Below are 7,595 nucleotides of genomic sequence, written 5' to 3'. Positions count from 1 at the left end.
AATTAGACTGAATGCAATAGAGAATGTTTTTCTTTATTTTAACTATATGCAAGCTTATATTTGTTGACAGTAACTGATGATTTTTTGTGATATGTTTGAAAACTAACAGTAGAATTTGAAACAGAATAGCTTTAAAAAAAAAAAAAAGAAAGAAATTTTCTGATGCTTCAAGTTACACACCTAACATAGCTGAATGAACTTTGGATGTATTTATTTCTTCCATGAAGTTTTGGGAATGAATTTTATTTCAACTGTTTCCATTTCTTTTTCTTAGCTAATAATCCATATTTTATGTTGGATTATTATAGAATATTAATGAGTCTTGACATTTCATTATGGAAATTAAATAACATGCCTAGTTTTCAATATTTTGTAACTTTTCTTTTTTGCATTAACTATTAGTTATTTATGACAAAATTATTTTCTACAGTGCACTTTAATTTTCTCTTGCTAGAATGTGGAAGAGCAAATCAATTTCTCATAGAATACCGATGCTCTCATCTGCTTTACTTTCCTCTTATAACATCAAGAAAAGCTTAGGAGAACTCATTACAGTGGGAAGAAAGAGTAGAAGAGTGAAAACAAAAATTTAGAATTCCTGGAGTTGTGTTTCATTTTATTTTTTTCGTTGTGCTGTCTTTTTGGACCCTGAACTAGACACCTCCCACTATTCACATCTTATCTGTGTGAGAAATGGATATGTATATAGACAGAAATGTAATAATATGTATAAATAACATATATGAAAAGAAATGTTGTTGGCCAAAAAGCTACATTTTCTTAGAACTCCTGATCCTGCTCAAGAATAAAAGACATAAGCTTATTGCTTGTAGAAAATGTATTGGCGAATTCAAGAATTATTTTGGTTTGTGTATTACAAATTTTGTCCCTGTCCAGTTCAAACCTTATTCTTTTAAATCTTGCCTCTACCCTTTTACCAAAGTCAGTGACAAATGTTGACTCTGTTGGATTGTATGATCATGCATCTAGTTTGCTTGTGTGCATAAGTAAGGTATGGAGACATGATCCCTTTCCCAATTCCTTACCTCTAGCAAATATTCTACTCTGCTTATGCCATTGAGTGGCTACCTGAGTCCATGGTCAGCTTTCTTTAGGACTCATCTAGATAAACTAACGCCCCCGATTGTGCAAGCTTAGTCTCTTCACTTTGTTCTATGCCACTACTCAAGAATGTCCTCCCTCAACCCCTGGAGCACCAGTACTTCTGTAAATGTTGCAGGTAGCAAGTATCTGCTAGTATCTGCTGAGAATCAAAACTAGTCTCTGTGTTCAGAAGCTCTCCCCTAACATCTTGGTAGCCTTTCATACCAATTACCTAGGGAGAAGACAGGGCAAGTGAGTCATTTTAATTTTTTTCTTAACATTTCTTCATATCTACCTTCTCATTCCTCTGGTCTATTTTAGTATCTAATCTCTCCATATAAATTTAGGAGATATGAAGAAAGATGATATATAACTACTGGTGGCTTGCACATATCTTCAAATGAAGATATATTGCACATATCTTCTAGTGAATCTTTCAATGTATTATCTCAGGTGTTTAACCTCTTTGGTTTCTATGTGTAGCGTATATATGGGTAAGGCAGGGGTTGGGGCCCCAGGAAACTTTGAAGCAAAATCTTTATTCTTCTCATTCTCTATCTCAAGTTATTGCTGCAAGTAAACATTTTGTATCTCACCTCTTTACAAAAAATATTCTACTGTGGTAATAAATATACTGTAGTGACTAACCTGAAAGCAAAACATGTCACAGATATTTCAATTCCAGACCACCTATAATTACTAGAGCAAGGAGCACTGTATTCAGTATTCCTTTAGATGACTACTGTACCACTCCAAAAAATGTGGTTTCCATAGCAACCTTCTCTGCAGATAGTTTCAGAATAGCTTTTTACAGCTTCCAAATCATGAATATATTTTATCCACTTGGGAAAAAAAGAAACAGAACAGGCATTACAATTAATTTATATTCAATATCAGAAAGAACTGTTTCTCCCCAAGATACCTTTCACATACACAAAATATCATTAACAATAATGGTCTCAATTTATAGAAGGTGGGATGGGGATTCTGACCACCCAAAAGATGGTAGCTGCTCTCTGATGAGGAATTAGAATTTCTTTGTCTATCCCTTAAAAAGCACAGTGTATCTGATTGGAGTGTATGTCAAAAAAAATTGTGGTGCCTCAAGTAAGTATTCCCAGAATATGCTTGTATATATGTGGGTGTGTCTGAGAGATTTACACTGTACTTATTTTCCTGTTGTTTAATGAGCATTTATTAGGCATCTTCGAGGAACAGTCATTGTGTGGGCCCTGGCAGTAAAATATTAAAATGACACTATTACTATCCTCTAATAACAAAAAAAATCTGAGAGTGGAGTAGACATTTTATAAAAAGGTCAAATAACAAAAGTGCTGACAAGACAGGATCGTGATGGAAACATAGAGGAGAAACATCACCTAATCTGTGTGTATAGGGGAGGCTTCTTGCAGGGGATAATATCATAGCTGAGTAATTAAAGAGGAGTAACACGATTTCATGAATTAGAGGATGTTTCAAGTTGAGGGAAACATGAGACAATATCTGATACATGGGGAAACTAAATGTGGGATGGTGTGCTATTACTATAATACGAGCTGTCAACAAATTACCAATGAGTCAGAAATAAGGTTTTGAAACAATAAACACATAAATATTAATGTGTAATAATTTAATATATAAAATACCTTTATTGTATTTTTATACAATAGTTAAAGTTTTTATTTTTAACTATTCTACTTTTTTTTATTCTATTTTATACAAAGAAAAAATAGCTTTTGTTTTCGTGTGTGTATGTGTGTTTTTGCTGTTGTTGCAGGTAACACAAATTTGGTGATATACTTTAAGGAAATGCTGAAGGAAATTCTTTTAGACTGGATTGATCTCTTTTTACAAGGTTTCTTTTATATTGGTACAAAAATATTGATTGTAAGAGTTGAATTTTTTAAAGATATAACACCATAAGAAAATAGAAACACTACTCCAATATCCAAGGCACCCATAGACTTCCAAGGTGAACTCCTGGTGTCCCTTCCCTCCTATGAGTGCCAGAATGTTCCAGAGAGTGAGATTATGGGGTGTTTCTTTCAGTCTGCAGCCTCTCCTGACTCTAAGAAATAACAAGAGGCAGCAATAAAAAGATGCTTTGATATTATTCTTAAAGTTATATATACATGTGTTCCTTGACATTATATTAACAGAAAGCTAAAATAAAAAGTAAGGAATACATACATATATACATATGTACATACATTCATGCATACATACATACATATGAACTCACTGAAGAGCTGTAACCAGGGCTATGACTGAGGAACAACTGCCCATGTCACTTAGTCACTGCTCAGGTCCATTAGAATTAAGCGTGAAATTTTCCACCACGGCACACTCCACTGATTATCTCTACTGATTATCTCCATTTGAACTATAGGGTAAAACTTTCATGTAATGAATATTTATTTGGCTTTTACTGAATGAACCCGGGACTATTCCTTGCCACTTTTAAGTTTCACTAGCTTCCTTTGTGAATGTAGAAGTTGAAATAGATGATTCATAAATTACAGAGAGGAAAATGGAAGATCTAAAGTTCTTATAAATCTCAGTGATTCAGATATCTTTCCAGTGCATTCCATTTCTTGAGGCCCTTCTCACTGTGTGCTCTAATTTCTTTTTTTCCTGGAAAAACACTCTGGCCTTTCAGCTACCTACGTGACAACTGTGTTTCTTACCACTTTATTTAAGACATCAAGACCCATCAGTGGTTTCTCTTTTCCGTGGACTTCTTAATTAGTTCAGTGAATCTTTGAAACATCTCCTAAGAGCTCAGAAATTTCTGAGATCAATTTAACCTTGCTTTGCCAATTACATGCTATAGTCTTTATTAGAGTGTCAGTCTTTGGGTGTCTCAAGAAGTCTACTAACGCCTATTACTGGAAACAACAAGTGTTTTCACTAAATTTCACTGCCGGTAACTACCTTTGAAATACTTTGTTAGGAAACGGAATAGTGAACAAATAGAAGACAAATACTTTAGATCAATAATTTAAAATTATCCCCTTGGAAAGTCTCTGTATCAAATAATGTCTGACTATTTTGAAAACCAGGAGTTTGCACATGCAGGGCACATCTCAACAAATGTGCAGGATATTTTGCATGTCATATATAAATAATCCTCAAAATACTGCTGGTGATATTAAATGCATCAATGTTTTCTTGTTTTCTTTTGTTATTTTTTAATTAATGTGGAAACTTCAGTTCAGAGAGATTAAATAACTTGCTCTGTCTTGTATATCCAATCCATGGCCAAGCAAAAGATTCAGATAAAGATAATGTGGATTCTAAATCATAAACTCACACTTCTTGCTATTTTTTACAGCTGCATAATCACAGTGAAGAAATTTTGCTTAAAAATTTTTGGTGGGTTTCTCTTTCTCCTTATGAGATTTTAATTTAATGAATGCCCATATTTTTACTACAAGAATTCAGACAAACAGCATTTTTCATGGAAGATTCATGCCTCAGGCTCTGAAATGATCTGAGGCCACATTATCCTCCTTCAGGGTTTGGTTCAAGAGCCATTCCCATGATGGCACACTTTGATGTACATTAAATTTATTCTGTTTTTAATGCTGTTTTCTGGTTTCTTTTAACATTGCCACCAGTTCTATTTTAATTAATTGTGTTTGGAAGTATTCTCAGGGACTGTCTAAGAAAGTGTGTTTCCCCAGGAGTAAGTCACATTATTTTCTAGGTCATCAATTATATGAAATCAGAAGATATGTGTTCTGACCCCTGGATTGTCACTAATTAGCTGTGTGATCCCAACTTTGAAAAAAAAAGTCACGTAACCTCTGTAAAACTTTCTGGCTTCCTTTGTTTCATAGTGATTGGACATGGGGCATCTCGGTAACTCAGTCAGTTAAGCATCCGACTTTGGCTCAGGTGATGATCTCTCGGTTTGTGAGTTCGAAAGTCACATCGGGCTCTGTGCTGACAGCTCAGAGCCTGGAGCCTTCTTTGGATTCTGTTTCTCTCTCTCTCTGTCCCTCCCAAGCTCATACTCTGTCTGTCTGTCTCCCTCTCTCTCAAAAATAAATGAACATTAAAAAGATTAAAAAATCTAAGTCCCTTTCCAAATCTAGTATTATATAATTCTATATTTTCCTTACACTCAGCCTTCTCTACATGGTGTCACATAATCTTTATCTAAGCTGCTATCCAGTATTCTGAGAATTTCCCCCTAGAAGGCTCAATCTTCTTAACTCTACAGGAGACATGCTCTCATAACCACCAAGCCAACCCTCTTCTCTCAAAATGCTTCCTGTTTAAAATGATGGAACATTGCCAGCGATATCTATACTGACTAGTCCTAACTCAGCAGAGTGGATTGCGCTGCAGTGGTCAAATAACTAAGATTGGATGAATTTGATTTTCTTCATAAAAAGGATTGGGGTTGGGATTCAGAGAAAAACAGTGTAAAGATTTTAGATGTTCAGGATAGCATCACCCCTTTCATTTACTTTTGAAGGCAAGTCATACTTGTCTTCTTGCAGTTTTTTAAACGTGCTTGTGCACTTGCAAATACTTCTGCTACTAAGGCATTTCCTTCAACTATATACAGAGAGGCATTCTTTCACCATCTTATTTAAACTATCACTCCTCACTCCTTAAAATCCCATCCTGTTTCTATATGTTATTTTTCTTCATAGAACTAATAAGCATATTCTTATAGTATATGTCTTCCTTCTATTTAAGTTTCATTAAAGCGGATAGTGCCACCTCTTGTGGTTTGCCTGCATCTAGTCCTCCTCTTAGTAAATAATAACTCTACTAAAACCTCCTCAATGCCCATTCTACCAGAATCCTGACTGATGTGTCTGGCATTTCAATTCCTTCTAGTATAGATGCCTTTGAATACTTTTCATCAACTAGTAGAGAAAATGATTAGAATTGCATAAACACTGAATCCTGGATTTCTGGCAAGTGCATCTATATGGAAAAGAAGCAACACTGATTAAAATCTACATTCTTATCTTCTAGATTAACCTTCTTCAGAATCTATTGCCATACATACTCCTCGGCTTTTTGCTGATCTAACTAATGACTTCATGCGATTTTTAGTATGTAAACCTTGGCTTCAAATTTGAACGCATCATCTTGCCTCTGGAACTGCTCTCCTCACAATTGTGGTTTCCCACAAAATGAGAAGGGGTTTGAATCTGCAAGCAAAACCAGGTGGGGAGAAAAAATATCCATCTACCAGCCAGAGAAATGCACAGATTTATTAAATTTGACACCCTATACAGGAGCTGAGCCATTAATCGTTAGACTGTCTACACTGCTAGGTAATGAAAGATAGATCTTTTCCTTTCTTCACACTCTGAAAGACAGTACCCAAAGCAGGAGGTCAGCAGAATTGTGCTTTAACAGTCTCATAAACTAAGGGTGTTGTGACCGGTCTAATATACATTCGATAAGTTAACTTATTTCTCAATCTTTCTATCTATCTCTATCAGTATTTCTATATCTCTTTCTCTGAATTTAGAGAAATAGAGCTAAGTGAGCCAAGATTAAAAGTCATAAATCTAGCCACTTAGCTTGTATATATTGGCAGGAAAGGGAGCCTCAGTCTTCTATCAAGTGGTTGGGAATAGGGGACAGGAATTGGGAATGGGTAATTACTATCATTTTAGTCCTTTTATATTTGTCTTTACATTCAGTACAAGAGTCTCTTCCCTCATTCCCTTGCAGAGTTTTATAATTAAAGGTGCTTATATTTTTGGAATATCCTGTCAAAGTCAAATTACAAATGACATTCAAAAATTAAATATAAATCACCAAAATTACCTTTAAAATATTCTGCTATATATATTATTAATTTAGATGTTAACTATGTACTAAGATTGCTATCCTACCAAAGTAACACCTCCATTTAGCATTTTTTCACTCAGCTAATAAAAACTAAACAACCTGGAAAACAATAGAAAAGCTGATATTGAATTTAACATTGTTTGTGGCAAATAGGCCCCTTTTCACCAGTAAAACATCTATAAAATTCAGATTAAAACAAAAAAATTCTAAAAAATGTGGATAATTCTCAAATACTTTTAAAATACTTTTAAATACTTTTAAAAATTGTGGAAATAGTAAAACAGAATTGTGGGGATGGTGTGAGACACGGTATAAGTCCCAGTTTGGTCATTACTTACTCTGTGACTCTGGACAAATCATTTAACTTCTTTACTGCATAGTTTTATCAATTCTGACATATAGAAGGTTGCCAGTAATGTCTATCTCATAGGACTGCTGTGAAGATTATATGAGAATATGCACATCAAGTACATATCATACTGCCTGAGCAGTATAGGTCCAAGAACGAGTTATTTTCTGTTACTGCTATTTTTGTTGTTATTATTGTTTTGGTGATATACAGTACATTGAAGATTTATATATGATAGATTGAGCGAGTCATAGATTTTCTATGGAGAGGATAGCTGGTGAGGGAAAGGAAGACAATTATTTTATAGAAATTC

Source organism: Crocuta crocuta, unplaced genomic scaffold (assembly GCF_008692635.1).
Source record: "Crocuta crocuta isolate KB4526 unplaced genomic scaffold, BGI_CrCroc_1.0 scaffold656, whole genome shotgun sequence".
Taxonomy (NCBI): Eukaryota; Metazoa; Chordata; class Mammalia; order Carnivora; family Hyaenidae; genus Crocuta; species Crocuta crocuta.
Note: the sequence above shows the minus strand (reverse complement) of the source record.